The sequence below is a fragment of the Lissotriton helveticus genome, chromosome 1_1, assembly GCF_964261635.1.
Source record: "Lissotriton helveticus chromosome 1_1, aLisHel1.1, whole genome shotgun sequence".
Taxonomy (NCBI): domain Eukaryota; kingdom Metazoa; phylum Chordata; class Amphibia; order Caudata; family Salamandridae; genus Lissotriton; species Lissotriton helveticus.
This window is the reverse complement of record NC_136057.1, coordinates 1,020,817,829-1,020,840,462: the sequence shown is the minus strand read 5'-3', so window position 1 is coordinate 1,020,840,462 and position 22,634 is coordinate 1,020,817,829.

Here is a 22,634-nt window from a genome sequence, read left to right as displayed (position 1 = left end):
CCAAGGAACAAGAAGGGTTTTTAGACTCGTAGGTGCATGAGGCACTGCTTTAGATGTGAACTGGTTGTTTTAGCTAGGATTAAAGACTTTTGAGGGCCTAATGATAGTCGATATAGAAAAAGTATTTGACGAGATAGAGTGGGCATTTGTGTGACAGTTTCTCAAAAAATTTAACTTTGGTCTTTAATTAATTGCAAAGCTATGTCTCCTTCACACACTGTCCTTGGCCCAGGTCTAAGTCACTGGGGGTCTTACCCATTCTCTATTGAGAGCAGCAGCTGCCAGGAATGTCATTTTTGTCCGTTATTGGTCACACTAATTATAGAAGCCTTTGCAGCGTAGATTGTCGAAGATGGATTGGTATAAGAATTCCAATGGGAGGGAAGCATAGAAGATCATGTATCTCTATACTAGGATGATATGCTATTGTTTTACCATTATCCACGGTGGACCAAACTAGGACTGGCGACAATCTTTAACATTTATGAGATGACCTCTGGTCCTAGTGTCAATTGGGATGATACCATACAGGTTATGTTGGGGGAGGAGGAAATTGAGCAATCCCTAATTTTTACGGTTTGGCACAATCAAATATTTGTGAGTACATAATACCCTGAGTCAGGATTGAGTCGGGCACTCACTCCAACCCCGCTACTAACTAGGCTCCGAAACCATATTGACAGGTGGCGTGCACTCCCTATTTCGACTTTGGGTGAATTGCTCTCCTTAAAATGAGCATTCTCCTCTAGTCTTTATACACAATGCAAAATTACCAACTTCAAATTCCTTAGCAATTATTTACAGAGATTTTGACCATTGGGAGAACATTTACACGATACAGTAAGACCCAGTGGATACCACAGGATAAATGTGTACAATCCCCAGTTGACGGTAGACTCAGGATCATCAATATGAAGCTATACTATTGGGCTTCACTTCTCCCTGTGGTTAATTATTGGCTATTGGGTGATGGAGAACATCCTGTCAGGATCATACTGGAACAGAAAAAAGGGCCAGGCACCAAAATAAAAGTGTCTCCAAATTACTGAATTAAATAGCTTACAAAGTCCTCCATGTTTGCAAATTGGGGCAGTTTGAACTTATTAAGACACACTCTATAAATGTCTTGCAACGTGTGGAAGACCTCATGGATTTATGCTTGCTGTAGGCATTGTTTGTTTTAATATCAGGTAATTCAACAGTAAAAACTGGCTCACCTGTCCATAAAACAGGACCACAAGTAGCCTCCCAAAAATATCAGCCCACACACTGACATGTCAGACCAAGCTGTTGTCCATTGCCTGATTGCCCTATAGGCCAGTACGACCCTGAATACTGTGATACAATTAGAACTTTACTCTCTTGAAAGGACTGTAACATTAAGGGCCAGATGTACGACTGCTGAAATTAGTGACTCACAAATTCCGACATTTTTTAACTTGCAATTTGCGAGTCGCAAAATTTACCTAAGAACGAAGGGAACACATGATTGTGAGTCATTAATGACTCGCATCACAATATTGGCTCTCCTCAATTTGCGAGTCGCTAAAGGCTCGGAAATAGGAAATACGCTAAAAAACACTTTTTACATACACAAATTGCGAGCTCGGCAGAAACATCCCAAAATTGCACTCGCAAATAGCCATTTTGGAAATAAAATGGAAAACACTTCCTGGTTGAGTTGAAGGACCCAAAACAGGAAGTGGAGTCCAAGGATATTCCCGATCAAAATCCTAAGCACATGTCCAGGTGCATTACTGAAAGCATGAGCAGCAAGGCCAATAAGAAGGGTGCCGAGTGGAGGCTGAGGAAGCTCAAGTTTTCTGAAAAGGAGCTGGATATTATTACAGAGGAATGCTGCAACCACCATGAGGACCTATTTGGGAGTACCTCACACCGTGTGCCAGAGGCAGACAAACGAAATATCTGGCGTCCTATGCAACAGCGCATCAATTTGCTTGGAGTGGCACACAGGTCCCTGGAGGACATAAAGAAGCACTGGTACGATCTGCGCTACAGGGCAGCACACCTGCAAGTGACACAAGGGACCGGAGGGGGGCCATCCACTGCATCAGAACCTACTACATATGAAGCAATGATGGAAAGTATCCTGGAGAGGGAGGCTATTGTAGGCTTCGGGAGCCTTGACACATCACAGCCAGCCCCAAACCCTGGTAAGTGAGAAAAGTGTTTGTGATGTGTGAACACCCACTAAAGTCTGTTCTGTGTATGCATACTAATCATCCACACACAAATATCCATTCCTACCAAACAAGCAACACAAATATTGCATCATGGGAGATGTAGTCTGTGACATACACAGTGTAGTTAAGGAATTACTGGAGGTGATAAACATTGCAACACCACTGAGATAGTGAATCACATATTTTATTTTCTTCTTCCATCTTTTGCCACAAATAGACACACCACTGGGAGGAGAGCACAGTGACAATGACACTGCAGGTAGCCCGGATCTGGCCCAGATGGAGGAAGGGCAGGATGGGGAGATTCAAGCAGGCCCAGTTGTCCAGTAGTCAGAGCAAAGATGCACCAACAACATCACATGGTACAGCCAGTGTGACACCATCCCCACAGCAGTCACCTACATCCCGACCCTCTCTGGCTATCAGGGTGCGGAAGTCACAGCCAACACAGCAGTCCCTACGGCATCTGCAAAGGCAGTCCTCTGATGGAGCAGCCAGTCAGCTCTTGTTTGTAGGCCTGGTACAGGCAATGTCGAAAATACAGCGCCTGCAACAGAAGACACAGAGGCAAATAAATTTAAGGATGACCCAGGGATTCCACAACATCACAGACAAACTGTATGAAAATCAGAGCCGGCTTGAAGCAAATTGGATGCCCTCACCAATACAATTGCTGACCTAGCGATATAATGGGCAGGAGATAGGGCGCAGCTTAGGAGCATGGAGCACAGCAGGGCCACAAATCGGACACTCTGAGCAGGGCCATTTGTAGGCTTGCACATGCGACAAGCTAACACAGCAAGTGCACCCTGTGTTCCAGGTGGAGATGGGTCACTTCAGTGGGGATGTTGCACGTGGCCAGGAAAAAATCACTGCAGCAGTAGTAACACTGCAAACAAGTATGATTGTTGGTGGCGGTAATATGGGTGGCACAGATTGTGAGGTGTCAACCCGCAGTAGCTTGTCCGCTGCGGAGACACCTGTAATGCGCCATAGCAGCAGCCGTCACCTTGGATTGGGAAGCGGCAGCTCTGGCCAGACTGGATGGAGAGGAAAAAAATGAATTGTGTAGGGTCACTGCACAATGTTTGGGCTACATATCATTTCTATGTTGTGGTGATGTAACCACAATGGACTTACTTTGTTATTCAGGCTTGCATTTTCTGATGGACAGTTTTTTTTTGGGGGTGGATGCTTGCACAATAAAGCACAAATTGAAAGTCACAATTTGTTCTGTGTTATGCATAGGAGAGTGGGTAATTAATGCGTACATACCTTTAAAAATAGTTATTGTCAACCTGGTCCCTGCGCCTTCTCCCATCTGCTCCAGCACTACCATCCATTTGCTGTAGGGCATGTGGTCCGGATGTATGACATTACAACGCATGCTTTTACAATGCATGCCATTACGACGCAACTTTTACAACGCAAGTCGTTACAATGGCTTGCGTTGGGGGGCGCTGGATAGTGAATAGTTTAATTTACTATTCCAACTCCAGTCCCCACGGATAGTAGGGAAGGTGTTGGATAGTAATTAAACTATTCCCTATCCTAGAGCGCCCTACTTGCGTTGTAATAGTTGCGTCATAATGGTAGTGCGTTGTAAAAGTTGCGTTGTAAAGGATGTTTCCCATGTGGTCCTGGGTCCTCATCCTCCAATTCTGTGTCAGACACATACATTGGCAATCCACCCCTGCAGACCATATTGTGCAGCATGGCACATGTTGCCAAGATTTTACAGACTGTCTCTGGTGCATAATGCAGAGCTCCGCCATTCTTGTGTAGGCACCTGAAGTGCGTTTTCAGGATCCCAAAAGGGCGCTCAATCACAGTCCTGGTGCGCCTGTATGCCCTATTGTTCTGCCTTTCATGGACATTGTTGGGAGACAGGTACGGCATGAGTATCCATGGCCGCAGGGCATACGCACTGTCTGTCACCTGTTGTGAGATATATGATGGTGAGATGACATGCATGCATACAGACATACAAGTGCAAATGCTTTTCCATGGGAACAGGAAAGATGATTACCTAGGAAGTATCCACCATCAAAGTCAATTCTATCTAACCTGTGGTATAAGCCATTGTGTTTGAGTATGTATGCATCATAGGTGCTCTCAGGATATTTTGCTACCAGGTCTGTGAGGATGTTTTTGGCGTCACAGACAACTTGGATGTTGAGGGAATGAGTGCTTTTCCTATTACGGAAGATGTATTCTATGCGGGATGTGGGACATATGGGTACAGGTGTCCCATCTATGCACCCTATGACCTGTGGGAACCTTGCTAATCTGTCAAAAAAATTGTTTTGCTCAAGTTCCTCATCATCCCTGGGTATGTATATGTGTTGATTGATGTGGTATAGCATGGCCTCTAGGAAATTATGGAAAAAACATGAAATTGCACTCTGCGACACACCACCAGACACTGCAATGACATCCTGGTAGCTACCAGTGACCAAGAGATGGAGAGAGCACAACACCTGTTCATGTGTGGGAATTGCATTGCTGAGCAGGGTTCTGCTCTCAAGTTGTGGCTTCAAGGTGTCTATGAGGTCTAGAATGACAGTGCTACTCAGCCTGTACTGGTCATAAATCTCCTCCTCTGCCTTCTCAAACAATCTTAGCCTGACTCTGAATATCCTCTCCTGTCTCCTCCTCCTCTGCTGGGCAGCCAGTAGCCGCATCCTCCTTGCTATCACGTACAGGGCAGCCATTGTGGGAAGGTTTCTGATGCATTTGCAAATGTGCTGGATTGCGCATACTTGCAATTTGCGACTGCTCCATACATTGTATTTTGCGACTCTCAATTTGCGACTCGTAATTTTGGATGCACAAAAAGCGTCGCATTTTTTGCGAGTCGGTATTCATTCGCAACGCAAAATTAAGAATTGCGGGTGCATTTCGTACGTTGCGTACAGCCATTTTTGCGTGCACAAATCAATTTGAGACTGATTTTGCACATGCAAAATGGTTGTACATCTGGCCTTAAACCTCTTATATGAGTATAGGCACCCCGAAACACTACTCTCCCCAATTAAAGTGGTCCTTCAGGCCTGGTGGGCTGCATTGTGATGGATTATGTGGCACGATAGGCAAACCAGTGTAATGCCACTTTGGCATGGTACTTATTTGCCTAAGGAAACACCACTTTTAGGATTTGAATGATGGAATCTAATTGGCATATCAAAATATGGAATAATTGGCACAATATACACCTCAAGTGATTGGATAAGCTAGAGCACGAATTCAGACTCCATAGGAGCCAATTCTATAAACGCATGCAAGTGTGGCATTCTTTAAGCGCTTACAGTTCGAAGCGGGATGCACTTCCCGAATATAGATCGCTGGAGGCAAAGTTCATCACTGAACAAGGGAATTTCAAGAACTCACTGCACCCTCATGATCAACACCCTTGGCCATGTGGAGACACTCCGAGCCCTGGCATATTAGACTCTGTGAAGACCACAAATGGATAGGCGCAAAAATGGCACTCAGCGAAATAGCTATTTTTGTACGCCTATGAATTATATAGTTTCCGTTTTTACAAAGGTCTTATTATATGCCAACACACCTGTATAAATTGGGGAGCTATTAAATGCACCATCACCAAGAAGTAATGAAGACCATTGTAACTTCCTGCATGCAATGTGGGCCTGCACATATAGTAAGTAGTTATGGGACAATTTTCAGTCGATACTCACACAGGTCCTCAGGTACCTATTGCACTTACACCACAGACAGCACTTCTGGGGTCAGCAGATGAGGGGCACACAGTCGATACATATGAATGCTCACTGGGGTGGGAGGTCAGTCTGCACTTGACCTAGGCCTTGATACCAAGTTCGTTGGAATCAAGATGCTATTTATATCACCTCATAAATAACAATATCGGAGGGTATGTTATTTTTCTGGTGGGATAAATAGAACATATTCTGAGTTTTTGGGCAATAGCATCTGTATATGGTGCCTAATGCACCAAATACACATGATACAGTAAACACCATACACTTTTCCCCTGGTAAATTTCGACAGGTTTGACTCATGGGTGTAACACAGGGCCCAGCAGCCCCGGCAGTGCAGATGGGCCCCCAACCCTTCAGGATGCCCTAATGAGCCGAAGACCAATGAACATCTGGGAGACTCAGGGTCCCTCATCAAATTCTGCTGGGGGATAAGTCACCCCAGCAGATTTAAGCCTGTGTCTTACTAGCTCCCCAAAAATCTCTGCAATGGGCACTGAGTATACAATTTTACTGCAGAAGGCGTCTCTCACATTAAAAAAATAGGGGCCTATTAGCAAGAACCTCGTTGAAATTATCGCTGTTTTAGCTCATGAATTAGTTGGTCTGGGCAACTGACAGCCAGATAGTCTGTGCTTTCTGAATGTCTTAAGTTGATTAATCACAACCCCTCCCAGTAAGGAAGGAGCATGGTACCCTAACTTGCATCCACAGCAGAAAACCCTTGGCCACGAGCCCAAAATTGACAGTAATTTACGTTATTTCTATCAGTTTGCAAAAGGAAACATGTCTGCATAATGCAATTTATTTTCTTGACCTTTCTTCCCGGTTTTATTCTTAGAAACGCATAAAGCATTTCTAAGGGGTACTTTAATAGAAAAGAGCGGGGAGACCAGCAGAGAGGGAGCTTTGATTTATTGCGTTTGCATTAACCTAATGCTGACCTGGCACGAGCGCCGCCTGACACAGGGGCTTGAGCCGTGCCGGGAAGGTGAGTGTGTTTGGAGCAGCACCAAGCAAAGAAAGCCCTTGGGTGGGTGGGATGGGGAAATGTATTCACAAGCAGCGTCCTAAGGTCTCCTCCAGAGGGAGGTTTCCTAGACAGCGTTGCCCGGCTGAGCAGGTGTAGCCACGGTTCTGCGAGTCTGAGATCAGATGTAGAGAAAGAAAATTCAGTTTTCCACCAGCTAGCCTCGACCATGGCTATAAGGTAACCGTAACCCTATCATTATCAGAGACTGCACACGCCAAATGAGTACACAGCCTTTCCAGTTCTGAACATTCCTTTCACAAACCGCTGTCTTCATATGCGGTACCCAAGTGGGTATAGTTGACTCGAAAGCTAGACAACACGTTGTAGGGAGACAACGCGGTTTTGTGGAAGTGTAAAACCTTCACTCTGGACATGCATGCTTTCTCTGCTGTTAAAACTGGGTTCACATAATGATTAAGATTGCCTTATCGGGTAGACATGATGAGTCCAATTCTTCGTTTCTTTTTGACAAATCAGCCGCACGTGTGCTATTTCAAGTGGTGTATTTAAACTAAAGTCAACAAAAAATGCAAATCCCAGAATTCATTCATTTGTTAAATGAAAGCCCAGAAAGTTTTTTTTAAAAGGCCTCTTCATAAAGCTGAGAAATATTGAAAGTACAGTGGCCACCTCGCTCCTTTTCATCAACGACACTACTCCTAGTGGTAGGCGTTTGTGTTACAACCTGTTACATTCTGGGTGTTGCAGTATCCGTTTACTTCAATATAACCATTAGACTAGCACAGTCCATTGCAATTATTTATAAGTTAAAAGTCCAGGGGTGGTAACTGTTTTCGCCATGCCAAGGAAGTGGGTAGTTTGAAGCGGACACCCTAATGCTATACTTAGCAATGAGGATCTATTACAACCCTTTTTGGCGTATTTGTCAACAACACATTGAGGGATGTTAGTATATTCCAATTGTATGAATGGGACCCACACATCCCAGCATGCAGAATGGCTGCAAGCTGGTGCAACATCAGGGTGCTTTACAGACCGTCAAGGCTTTTCGTGCCGTACACGTGTAGACCCAAAGGCACCTGTAGGATGTGTGGTGGTGATTTACAGGCCAAATTGACTGAAGGGGACGCTCGTGAAATGGGCCTGTTGATTGAGGGTAAAATAAAATGTGGCTACTAAGTAAACATAAACAAGGCTACTATGCATTATAGGCGTTTTATTTCCATCGTGTGGTATTCGCAGAGAGTAATTCACACAAACAAATCATGTTTTTGCCTTAAAGTCCCGCCTCAGAGTAGTAGAGGGAGCTCCGTGGCGCATCACTTCTGATCTCAGTATATCAGCACAGCACAAACACAGATTGTGCTAGCACTGAAACACCGTAGCACAAAAGGTTTCACAGGTGTATCCTACCACTAAGGCCCAAGAGCATTATGGTAGATGTTGTCCAGCGACTTTACTTTCCTGTTGTCAGTCTTCATTTAGCAGTCAATAGCGGTCAGTTTGTATAACGCAATCTAATTTCTTTCATTTAAACAGTGCAGTTTATTTTTCTCTAACGTAATCTTCTGACATCAACACGTTTCTCCTCCATTTACCAAAGTGACAAACACGAGGTCTGCATCTACCACAATGCACTGGGCTCTTACTGAAGGCACACATACCTGTAAGAAATTCTGAGCTTAGTTTTTGAGTTATACCTGATTCAGTGTTTACTTCTTTGGCAACTAAGGTTGCTGGGGAGAGTTATCTCACGAAGAGGCTGCTCCACTGCTGGAGCAGGAACCTGGGTATTGTTCAGATTACTTACCAGTAATCTTCATTACTGTTAGTCCTTCTCGTCCCCGACCCAGTAATTACTCATGAGGTATATTCCACTGACAGGAAACAAAATAGGAAATGCTTGATGGTTCCACCCACCCTCCTGCCAGGGGCTATAATAATATAGCGAGAACTAAGCACTTCCTGGCCTACCAAGCACAGCAAAGGCTTGACACAGGGAGGGTGGATGGGAAACATGACTGGGACGAGTAGGACTAAGAGTAATGAGTACCTCTACTGTTAAATTTTATACGAGTGTCTCTCCTGATTAGGAAACGATATGGTTAATTTGGCCTCAGACCTGTTTGCTCTTGTGGGATGTCGTGTTTTCTACTTTTTTGCTTTTTTGATGGTCATTCTAGTATAAATACCCTATGAAATAACACCTGTTGACCTAAAGTGATCGGTATGGGTCCTATTGTCTGTATGTTCCGCCATGTTAAACTATTTGTGAATATATTAATTAATGTCTTTATCTGCTCAATGTGTAATTTTAGATTGCTTTTTTTAAAAACATTTGTAAATCATCCTTTGTACTTTTATGATTCTTTCTGAATCAAATAAAGTTTTTGAACCGAGTACCTCTACGTCCCTTGTCCTCAACCCAGTCATTACTCAAGAGGCATACCAAAGCAAACACTATAAAGTGAAGGCCTTTGGGACACTGGCATAAAACAAACCATACAGCAATAAGGAGAGAAGCGCATCACAGTGAAACTTTAATGGCATGACAGAATCAACGAGGAGCATCAGGCTCCACAGTACACAAAACACCACCACATCCAAAATTCAAACGGTCAGTCAGAACACAATTCAACCTGTAATGCCTAATAAAGGTAGACTCAGAAGCCCAAGTCCCCGCACGACAGATCTCATCGAAAGACACCCCATGAAAGGCAACCCAGGAGGCAGACACACCCCTCGTGGATCAGATCTGCATACCGGAAGGACAGGGCAAACCAGAGCCATGATAAGCCAAGGAACACACGGACTTGATCTAATGACCCAGGGTAAGCCGAGAAGCAGCCTTTCCAAGGCCAGCCTGTCCAAAAGTCACTATACGGTTGTTAGAAGAGCAGAAAGCTGCTGACTGATCCACATACACAGACAAAGCATGCTTCACATCAAGAGTGTGACACAACTGATCCTCAGGAGAAGAAGGGGCAGGTTAGAAAGGAGGCGAGACCAACTCTTGAGAGGCATGAAATGTAGAAAGAACTTTCAGCAGAAAACCAGAATATAAACTTAAAATCACAGCATCTTCCCACAAACCTCAAAAAAGGAGGGGAACAGCGTAAAGCAGAAAGTTCCCCCAACCTCCGAGCTGAGGTGATGGCCACCAGGAAAACCACCTTAAAAGACAAGAACTTAACATCAACAGATAACAAAGGCTCAAAAGGAGAGGACTGCCAAGCACGGAGGCCAGAGAAAGATTCCAGGCAGGCACCAAAGCATTTACAACAGGAGGTGAGAGAGAAAAGCTCCGGAACAACAGGGACACCTAGTCTGAAGAGAACAAGGAATCCGGATCTCAGAAAGCCCAGACAACCGCCTGTCAGGGTAGACACAGCATAACCATTATGTAAACCGTCCGAAAAGAACTGTAGAATCTCAGAGACAGAATAAGTAAAAGACAGCCCATGACCAGAACACCATGTTTCAAAAGAAGACCAATGTTTAGAATAAGAAGACAAAGTGGACCTCCTACACGGGGCCTGCATCACAGAAATAATGTGGTCAGGTACACCCCAGCCACCTAGAGGCCACCATTCAACCTTCAGTCGGCTAAGGTGAGAGGGACCAGCAGGAGAGGAGTGGAAGACATCAGAGGAGATGGGCATCTCAGCAAGATCAAAGGAGGACCCACCTCCAGACTCAATAACAACGGGAACCAAGACCTCCAGGCCAGTGAAGCAACACAGCCACCACCTGAGCCCCCACCCTCTGGTCTTTCAACAGAAATGTAGGGATAAGGGGAATGGGAGGGAAGGCATACAACAACCAAGGGAACCATGTGAGAGAGAAGGCCTCCACACCCACTCCCCCTCTCCTAGATTTCAGGAACAAAAGAGGGGCAGGAGAGCATTGGTCCTGGAAGCAAATAAGTCCACCTTGGGAGTCAGAGAGGACGTAAACCTGCGACTCAGGGTATCTGCCATTACATTGTCCATGCCCCGGATGTGCTGAGATAAAATGGGCTGTAGATGAAGCTGCAATGGCACAGGCCACAAGATTCAAAGACTGACTGTGAGTGCTGCCCTGATGATTTACATAAGCCACAGACACAGTGTTGTCGGATCACACCAGACCATTGCAACTCAACAGGTGACCCTGGGAGTACCGAAGGGTCCGCTCCACAGCAGACAGTTCCTTTCAGTTGATGACCGGCGTAACTCCGATCACTGCCAATGCGTCTGCACGGTCCACTTACCCAGAGTCACACCCCAACCCAATGCACTGGCATCCATCATCAGAACCACCAATCACATGCCAATGGGAGAGATTAGACAAGTCCATCCACCACTGCAGACTGCTCACCACCTGTGGACACACAGGAATATCAAAGGACAAATCCTGAACAGGGAAAGGAACAAAGCGCTGTAGATGCCACACCAAGGGACGAAGATGCAACCTGGCACACGGAACAGTGAACACTGAGGCTGCCATGTGCACCTGTACCTCCAACCACTGAAGCAGAAGTCTGAGACAACAGCACCCCAACAATGACTGCAGACACAGAATCCTGGAAGGAGGCAGGAACACCATGCCTTGTACATAGTCAAAGTCCGTTGCTATAAAAGACCTCCGGGTAGCGGGCTGAAAATGGAATTTTGGAAAATTCAGGAGAAAACCGTGGCTCTCTATCAGACGAATAGTCACATCCAGTTGCTGAGACATCACCAGGGCATAAGTGGCCTGGAGAAGCCTGTCGTCCCAGTAGAGAAACACAGACACCCGCAGGAGGTGATGGTGAGCCACAAGGGGAGCCACCACCTTTGTAGAGACCCTGGGCGAGGAACTCAGGTCAAAAGGGAGGACCCAAAAGTGCCAATGACGATCCCTCAGACAAAACCCCAGAAGCTCTGGCACCCCAAAGTCACGGGTACATGCAGATACGCATCCTGAAGATCCAAGGTAGACATCACCAAGCTGGCCTGAATCAACGGGATCACACGCTGCAGAGTCTCCATCTTGAAGAGAATCTTGACACACAAGCCTGTTCAGGTGCCAGAGGTTGATCATGATCTGGAAGCCACCTGTGACCTTTGGCACCAGAAAGATGGTTGAATAATTTCCATAACCTCACTCTGACTGAGGAACAGGAACAATCTCCTTCTTTGAAACAACAGCTGAACCTCTTCTAACAGGACTCGAGACCGCAACGCTTTGTTCGGAATCGGACTCCGTACCCTGCCTGAATCAGGAGGGAATAGGAACTAGATCTGGTAACTCCGGTCCAGGAAATCCAGCACCCACTGGTCCATCGTTGTGAGAAGTTCCGCCGCCAGGAAATGGTGCAGTCTCCCAACAACCTCTGGCAGCACTCTAGTAGGACCATCTTGGAATGAGGCATAGTCAGGAACGCTGAATCCCAGGACCCGCATCGGGAGGAGGCTTCCTCTGAAACCTCCCCTGGAAATCCTTCCCAGAGCCTCTCTAGTTTCTGAAGGAATTCCTTCTCAGATGATAAGGCTGACGAAAAAACTTAGCAGTGGAAAAGAATGAATCCTTATGCCGCTGCTGATGTTGAAAAGAAAAGCAATGCTTCCATTCCTTGAAATCCCTGTGCAACTTCTCCTCCAGGTCCTTGCCAAATAGACGATGAACAGTAAAAGTTAACATTTTTTGCTGTTGCCTCATATGTTTTTGCTGGTTATTGATGCTTTGGGAACTGTGCCACTGCTATTCAGTGCCACAGTGCAAGTGCTCCCTATGGTAAATTGATGTATGGATTAGTGACTCCATGATTGGCTTATGTGGTTTATTGTCAGACCCTAGTACAGTGCACTGCGTGTGCCCAGGGCTTGTAAATCCTAAGCTGCTGGTGGGTTTGCGGCACTGATTATGCCACCCACAGAAGCAGCCTGTAAAGTGTGTCTCAGGTCTGCCATTGCAGAGCCTGTGTGCAGTCTGGTACTGCCACATGGACTGGCAAGTGCACCCACAACACCGCCGCAGCCGCTGTTGTCGCATCACTGAGTAAGGTTGCCGCCGCTGCTGCTGTCACATCGCATCACCTAAGCGCCACGCATCACCGGAGAAGAGTGTCGCATCACCGAGTAAGGGTGCCGCCACTGAAGTCATCGCATCACCGGAGAAGCGTGTCGCAGGACCTCTTGTGGCTCAGAAGATTCGCCGAGTCGCCGCATGGTCATCAGGCGTGCCAGAGGGTGATGTGATGAAACAGAGGGTGGCAGTGATGAACCAGAGGGTGACAGTGATGAACCAGAGGGTGGCAGTTGTGAACCAGAGGGTGCTGTGATGAACCAGAGGGTGGCAGTGGTGAACCAGAGGGTGCTGTGATGAACCAGAGGGTGGCAGTGATGAACCAGAGGGTGGCAGTGATGAACCAGATGGTGACAGTGATGAACCAGAGGGTGGCAGTGGTGATCCAGAGGGTGCAGTGACGAACCAGAGGGTGGCAGTGGTGAACCAGAGGGTGTCAGTGGTGAACCAGAGGGTGGCAGTGGTGAACCAGAGGGTGCTGTGATGAACCAGAGGCTGGCTTTGATGAACCAGAGGGTGACAGTGATGAACCAGAGGGTGGCAGTGGTGAATCAGAGGGTGGCAGTGATGAACCAGAGGGTGGCAGTGGTGAACCAGAGGGTGACAGTGATGAACCAGAGGGTGGCAGTTGTGAACCAGAGGGTGACAGGGATGAATCAGAGGGTGGCAGTGGTGAACCAGAGGGTGGCAGTGATGAACCAGAGGGTGCCAGTGGTGAACCAGAGGGTGGCAGTGATGAACCAGAGGGTGACAGTGATGAACCAGAGGATGGCAGTGATGAGGTAGAGGGTGGCAGTGGTGAACCAGAGGGTGGCAGTGATGAACCAGAGGGTGACAGTGATGAACCAGAGAGTGGCAGTGGTGAACCAGAGGGTGGCAGTGATGAACCAGAGGGTGGCAGTGATGAACCAGAGGGTGGCAGGGGTGAACCAGAGGGTGCTGTGATGAACCAGAGGTTGGCAGTGGTGAACCAGAGGGTGGCAGTGATGAACCAGAGGGTGGCAGTGATGAACCAGAGGATGACAGTGATGATCCAGAGGGTGGCAGTGGTGAACCAGAGGGTGGCAGTGATGAACTAGAGGGTATCAGTGATGAACCAGGGGGTGGCAGTGGTGAATCAGAGGGCGCTGTGATGAACCAGAGGGTGGCAGTGATGAACCAGAGGGTGGCAGTGGTGAACCAGAGGGAGCTGTGATGAACCAGAGGGTGGCAGTGATGAACCAGAGGGTGGCAGTGGTGAACCAGAGGGTGCTGTGATGAACCAGAGGATGGCAGTGATCAACCAGAGGGTGGCAGTCGTGAACCAGAGGGTGGCAGTGATGAACCAGAGGGTGGCAGTGATGAACCAGAGGGTGGCACTGTTGAACCAGAGGGTGCTGTGATGAACCAGAGGGTGGCAGTGATGAACCAGAGGGTGACAGTGATGGTCCAGAGGGTGGCAGTGGCAAGCCAGAGGGTGGCAGTGATGAACCAGAGGGTGGCAGTGATGAACCAGAGGGTGGCAGTGATGAACCAGAGGGTGGCAGTGGTGAACCAGAGGGTGTTGTGATGAACCAGAGGGTGGCAGTGATGAACCAGAGAGCGACAGTGATGAACCAGAGGGTAGCAGTGGTGAACCAGAGGGTGGCAGTGACGAACCAGAGGGTGACAGTGATGAACCAGAGGGTGGCATTGGTAACCAGAGGGTGGCAGTGATGAACCAGAGGGTGGCAGTGGTGAACCAGAGGGTGGCAGTGATGAACCAGAGGGTGACAGTGATTAACCAGAGGGTGGCAGTGATGAACCAGAGGGTGGCAGTGGTGAACCAGAGGGTGATGTGATGAACCAGAGGGTGGCAGTGATGAACCAGAGGGTGACAGTGATGGACCAGAGGGTGGCAGTGGTGAACCAGAGGGTGATGTGATGAACCAGAGGGTGGCAGGGATGAACCAGAGGGTGACAGTGATGAACCAGAGGGTGGCAGAGGTGAACCAGAGGGTGCTGTGATGAACCAGAGGGTGGCAGTGATGAACCAGAGGGTGACAGTGATGAACCAGAGGGTGACAGTGGTGAACTAGAGGGTGGCAGTGGTGAACCAGAGGGTGGCAGTGATGAACCAGAGGGTGGCAGTGGTGAACCAGAGGGTGGCAGTCATGAACCAGAGGGTGTCAGTGATGAACCAGAAGGTGGCACTGCTAAACTGCCCGGGAGCCCTGTGGGTGTGAGCCCTTCGCTGCTGAGCTGACCACGAGTTGTGAGCCCACGCGCTACTGAACTGCCCCGGGGCCCAGTGGGTGTGAGCCCCCGTGCTGCTGAACTGCCCCGGAGCCCTCTCAGTGTGAAAATCATTCGTGCTCAGTTGCCTGGGAGCCCTCTGGGTGTGAGCACACATTGTGCTAAGTGTCCCCCTGTCCCCAGTACATATTTACCCGAACCGCACAGCACCATTATGCTCTTGCACCATGAAGTCTGGTACCTGGATGCTCCTGATCCGTGTAGGTGGTACCACCGTCTGGTGCAGTCAAAATGTAAAGTCATAACTTGCTACACAGCACCAATAAACACGTGTCCCCCCTGGCACCGGTATGCGCATGTACCAGGCGTGGAGCACCCGCATGCCACTGCACCCTACTGCCCAGTGCCAGCATATGCCTGTACGGGGTAGTTTAGTGTGAGATGGGACATTGTCCAGCAGGAGCAGCTGCATGCACCTGAACCCACTGAGCAGGATCAGAATGGCTTTGTACCAACACACGCAGCAGAGCTATCTTGGACATCTGAAGGATTCTGGGGTCCTGTGCCAAACGTATTTTTGCATCCATGAGTTTCCCGAGCGCCATCCCCGTGTAGCTCCTGTGACCAGGAGGCTGCTTTCTCCTCATCTGCTGCTCTGCTCGGTCTCTGACCCTTTATAAACAAGATGCATGTGAACTCGCATAGAAACACTGCCCGTTTGGCCCCATCCACCACACACTAGCGGTATGAAACGTCTTCCCGCCCGTCCCCACTATAATGGCCAGCTCACTCAAGGGACCTCGGCGCCTTTTGGCACTCTGGCAAAGTTACAGGCACACGTGGTCACATATTTGTGCAACTGGCACAAAAATCCGCGAGTTCGCAGGAAAATTCGAGAACTCGCTGACTTTTTTTGCAATTTCGCACGAATTTGCGGACCGCGAATTCACAAATTTCACCCATACTTACCTCATACCTACATCGCTTGCCTCTTTTTCTCCTGTAAGTCATGTTTTGGAGCTCAGAAATATCTTACAAGTTCTCTGATACTAGACGCATGCCGTATCTTTTTCTCTACTTGAGTATCTCACAATAGTTGGTGAACTTGCAAACCCATTTTCTGATGACTGGCTCTACATTGGAGACCTGATGAATCATGTGTTACTGTCAGTGCTTTTTTGCGACAATTACCGTTATTATGAGAAGAAAAAAGTAAGTGACCTGGTCCGCTTCAGGACTTTCCTTTCACCTCTCATTGTCTTCAAATGTGCACATTTAATGGACTAAATTGAACGAAAGCAAGACAATCAGTCCTGGGTTGCAACTGTGTGGTAAATGAAAGTGGACTCAGGGAGGTTTCATGACTGACATCTGTATAGAACTAAACCACCCTGTGCATTCAGTCGTGCTAACGTACGACCATGTCTCTGTTGGACATGCATTCTCAGCTGCTAACCAACTTCACGTAATGACTGAGGTAGATTGCCTTATCTCTCCTTTATAAACCCCTTGTCCCGCCGTTGCGTCTTTTTCCCGTATTAAAAGTGACACACCAGCGGTGCAAGGCGCTTGTAAATAAGCCCCCATGTATCTAATTGTGGGCTTACTATTTACAAATCAGTAACAAGAGTGCTATGCAACCTGGTGTATTTGATGTTAGTAAATATGGCGAATCCTAGAAGTCAAACACATGTGTTTCTAGTGAACCACTAGATCCATCACTATGGCCACTCCCTTTTCCCCTCAGTAGAAAAATGAGGGTTCCAACACTGATTTTGATGTTTCAATATTTTGTCGATTTTTATTCTTTATACTTATAGTATCGTGTTATTTCAATTCATCATCCTCATTTCTTATTCTTTGTACATTTCAACATGCGACATTGTTATATATGGTCCAATGCATTTGCTGTTGCCTCATATGTTTTTGCTGGTTATTGATGCTTTGGGAACTGTGCCACTGCTATTCAGTGCCACAGTGCAAGTGCTCCCTATGGTAAATTGATGTATGGATTAGTGACTCCATGATTGGCTTATGTGGTTTATTGTCAGACCCTAGTACAGTGCACTGCGTGTGCCCAGGGCTTGTAAATCCTAAGCTGCTGGTGGGTTTGCGGCACTGATTATGCCACCCACAGAAGCAGCCTGTAAAGTGTGTCTCAGGTCTGCCATTGCAGAGCCTGTGTGCAGTCTGGTACTGCCACATGGACTGGCAAGTGCACCCACAACACCGCCGCAGCCGCTGTTGTCGCATCACTGAGTAAGGTTGCCGCCGCTGCTGCTGTCACATCGCATCACCTAAGCGCCACGCATCACCGGAGAAGAGTGTCGCATCACCGAGTAAGGGTGCCGCCACTGAAGTCATCGCATCACCGGAGAAGCGTGTCGCAGGACCTCTTGTGGCTCAGAAGATTCGCCGAGTCGCCGCATGGTCATCAGGCGTGCCAGAGGGTGATGTGATGAAACAGAGGGTGGCAGTGATGAACCAGAGGGTGACAGTGATGAACCAGAGGGTGGCAGTTGTGAACCAGAGGGTGCTGTGATGAACCAGAGGGTGGCAGTGGTGAACCAGAGGGTGCTGTGATGAACCAGAGGGTGGCAGTGATGAACCAGAGGGTGGCAGTGATGAACCAGATAGTGACAGTGATGAACCAGAGGGTGGCAGTGGTGATCCAGAGGGTGCAGTGACGAACCAGAGGGTGGCAGTGGTGAACCAGAGGGTGTCAGTGGTGAACCAGAGGGTGGCAGTGGTGAACCAGAGGGTGCTGTGATGAACCAGAGGCTGGCATTGATGAACCAGAGGGTGACAGTGATGAACCAGAGGGTGGCAGTGGTGAATCAGAGGGTGGCAGTGATGAACCAGAGGGTGGCAGTGGTGAACCAGAGGGTGACAGTGATGAACCAGAGGGTGGCAGTTGTGAACCAGAGGGTGACAGGGATGAATCAGAGGGTGGCAGTGGTGAACCAGAGGGTGGCAGTGATGAACCAGAGGGTGCCAGTGGTGAACCAGAGGGTGGCAGTGATGAACCAGAGGGTGACAGTGATGAACCAGAGGATGGCAGTGATGAGGTAGAGGGTGGCAGTGGTGAACCAGAGGGTGGCAGTGATGAACCAGAGGGTGACAGTGATGAACCAGAGAGTGGCAGTGGTGAACCAGAGGGTGGCAGTGATGAACCAGAGGGTGGCAGTGATGAACCAGAGGGTGGCAGGGGTGAACCAGAGGGTGCTGTGATGAACCAGAGGTTGGCAGTGGTGAACCAGAGGGTGGCAGTGATGAACCAGAGGGTGGCAGTGATGAACCAGAGGATGACAGTGATGATCCAGAGGGTGGCAGTGGTGAACCAGAGGGTGGCAGTGATGAACTAGAGGGTATCAGTGATGAACCAGGGGGTGGCAGTGGTGAATCAGAGGGCGCTGTGATGAACCAGAGGGTGGCAGTGATGAACCAGAGGGTGGCAGTGGTGAACCAGAGGGAGCTGTGATGAACCAGAGGGTGGCAGTGATGAACCAGAGGGTGGCAGTGGTGAACCAGAGGGTGCTGTGATGAACCAGAGGATGGCAGTGATCAACCAGAGGGTGGCAGTCGTGAACCAGAGGGTGGCAGTGATGAACCAGAGGGTGGCAGTGATGAACCAGAGGGTGGCACTGTTGAACCAGAGGGTGCTGTGATGAACCAGAGGGTGGCAGTGATGAACCAGAGGGTGACAGTGATGGTCCAGAGGGTGGCAGTGGCAAGCCAGAGGGTGGCAGTGATGAACCAGAGGGTGGCAGTGATGAACCAGAGGGTGGCAGTGATGAACCAGAGGGTGGCAGTGGTGAACCAGAGGGTGTTGTGATGAACCAGAGGGTGGCAGTGATGAACCAGAGAGCGACAGTGATGAACCAGAGGGTAGCAGTGGTGAACCAGAGGGTGGCAGTGACGAACCAGAGGGTGACAGTGATGAACCAGAGGGTGGCATTGGTAACCAGAGGGTGGCAGTGATGAACCAGAGGGTGGCAGTGGTGAACCAGAGGGTGGCAGTGATGAACCAGAGGGTGACAGTGATTAACCAGAGGGTGGCAGTGATGAACCAGAGGGTGGCAGTGGTGAACCAGAGGGTGATGTGATGAACCAGAGGGTGGCAGTGATGAACCAGAGGGTGACAGTGATGAACCAGAGGGTGGCAGTGGTGAACCAGAGGGTGATGTGATGAACCAGAGGGTGGCAGGGATGAACCAGAGGGTGACAGTGATGAACCAGAGGGTGGCAGAGGTGAACCAGAGGGTGCTGTGATGAACCAGAGGGTGGCAGTGATGAACCAGAGGGTGACAGTGATGAACCAGAGGGTGACAGTGGTGAACTAGAGGGTGGCAGTGGTGAACCAGAGGGTGGCAGTGATGAACCAGAGGGTGGCAGTGGTGAACCAGAGGGTGGCAGTCATGAACCAGAGGGTGTCAGTGATGAACCAGAAGGTGGCACTGCTAAACTGCCCGGGAGCCCTGTGGGTGTGAGCCCTTCGCTGCTGAGCTGACCACGAGTTGTGAGCCCACGCGCTACTGAACTGCCCCGGGGCCCAGTGGGTGTGAGCCCCCGTGCTGCTGAACTGCCCCGGAGCCCTCTCAGTGTGAAAATCATTCGTGCTCAGTTGCCTGGGAGCCCTCTGGGTGTGAGCACACATTGTGCTAAGTGTCCCCCTGTCCCCAGTACATATTTACCCGAACCGCACAGCACCATTATGCTCTTGCACCATGAAGTCTGGTACCTGGATGCTCCTGATCCGTGTAGGTGGTACCACCGTCTGGTGCAGTCAAAATGTAAAGTCATAACTTGCTACACAGCACCAATAAACACGTGTCCCCCCTGGCACCGGTATGCGCATGTACCAGGCGTGGAGCACCCGCATGCCACTGCACCCTACTGCCCAGTGCCAGCATATGCCTGTACGGGGTAGTTTAGTGTGAGATGGGACATTGTCCAGCAGGAGCAGCTGCATGCACCTGAACCCACTGAGCAGGATCAGAATGGCTTTGTACCAACACACGCAGCAGAGCTATCTTGGACATCTGAAGGATTCTGGGGTCCTGTGCCAAACGTATTTTTGCATCCATGAGTTTCCCGAGCGCCATCCCCGTGTAGCTCCTGTGACCAGGAGGCTGCTTTCTCCTCATCTGCTGCTCTGCTCGGTCTCTGACCCTTTATAAACAAGATGCATGTGAACTCGCATAGAAACACTGCCCGTTTGGCCCCATCCACCACACACTAGCGGTATGAAACGTCTTCCCGCCCGTCCCCACTATAATGGCCAGCTCACTCAAGGGACCTCGGCGCCTTTTGGCACTCTGGCAAAGTTACAGGCACACGTGGTCACATATTTGTGCAACTGGCACAAAAATCCGCGAGTTCGCAGGAAAATTCGAGAACTCGCTGACTTTTTTTGCAATTTCGCACGAATTTGCGGACCGCGAATTCACAAATTTCACCCATACTTACCTCATACCTACATCGCTTGCCTCTTTTTCTCCTGTAAGTCATGTTTTGGAGCTCAGAAATATCTTACAAGTTCTCTGATACTAGACGCATGCCGTATCTTTTTCTCTACTTGAGTATCTCACAATAGTTGGTGAACTTGCAAACCCATTTTCTGATGACTGGCTCTACATTGGAGACCTGATGAATCATGTGTTACTGTCAGTGCTTTTTTGCGACAATTACCGTTATTATGAGAAGAAAAAAGTAAGTGACCTGGTCCGCTTCAGGACTTTCCTTTCACCTCTCATTGTCTTCAAATGTGCACATTTAATGGACTAAATTGAACGAAAGCAAGACAATCAGTCCTGGGTTGCAACTGTGTGGTAAATGAAAGTGGACTCAGGGAGGTTTCATGACTGACATCTGTATAGAACTAAACCACCCTGTGCATTCAGTCGTGCTAACGTACGACCATGTCTCTGTTGGACATGCATTCTCAGCTGCTAACCAACTTCACGTAATGACTGAGGTAGATTGCCTTATCTCTCCTTTATAAACCCCTTGTCCCGCCGTTGCGTCTTTTTCCCGTATTAAAAGTGACACACCAGCGGTGCAAGGCGCTTGTAAATAAGCCCCCATGTATCTAATTGTGGGCTTACTATTTACAAATCAGTAACAAGAGTGCTATGCAACCTGGTGTATTTGATGTTAGTAAATATGGCGAATCCTAGAAGTCAAACACATGTGTTTCTAGTGAACCACTAGATCCATCACTATGGGCACTCCCTTTTCCCCTCAGTAGAAAAATGAGGGTTCCAACACTGATTTTGATGTTTCAATATTTTGTCGATTTTTATTCTTTATACTTATAGTATCGTGTTATTTCAATTCATCATCCTCATTTCTTATTCTTTGTACATTTCAACATGCGACATTGTTATATATGGTCCAATGCATTTCGGGCATTTATCTCAGCCCTTCATCAGGGAACAACACTAAAACAACAGTGAAAATAAATAAAACGCCGGCGGCGTCTAAACGCTCTTCCCCTAACTACTATTTGAGATCAAGCTATCCCGGTCACATGCTAGCTTGATCTCAGCGTTTGGATATAATGGTCGTGTACGGAATATATTGAGCAGACTTGAAGCCATCACAGACAAGGTCAGTTGAATATAGTAAAAACCATAGAAGCGGGAGAAGATTATATTAGAGAAACGGAGAGATGGTGAAAGGTGGTTTACGTTTGGTTTCTTTACTTCAGCTTGATTATTTCGAGATAGATGAGAACACGATAGGAACCGACATGTAAGTGAGACGTGAATTATCACGTGTTTTCTGTAATTCACAGGTTTTCTAAAGTTTAATAGGTGTTGGAAGATTGCACACTGGGTTCACACGAAACCACCCATTAGGAGCACATATAAGAACGTTATGCAATAATACTGTTCAATTATGAAGCTGCGACATTTTTCATTGATTATTTTATTTTCACTGTTGTTTTAGTATTGTTCCCTGATGAAGGGCTGAGATAAATGCCCGAAATGCATTGGACCATGTATAACAATGTCGCATGTTGAAATGTACAAAGAATAAGAAATGATGATGATGAAATGAAATAACACGATACTATAAGTATAAAGAATAAAAATCGACAAAATATTGAAACATCAAAATCAGTGTTGGAACCCTCATTTTTCTACCGAGGGGAAAAGGGAGTGCCCATAGGGATGGATCTAGTGGTTCACTAGAAACACATGTGTTTGTTAATATTGGACTTCCAAGGACGCTGGAAGTTACCTACGGAGCACCCAGAGCTACATTAAAACCAGGATACTATTTGAAAGAACAAAGCTGTGCATTTGCCTCATTACATTAAATCCTAGAAGTCACCAAATTTTTTAATTAAAGGGCAGAATGAAAAGATAATACTCACCTAAAGTTGAGCAATATTGCGTGCAGATTAGCCAATATATTTCATGTTAT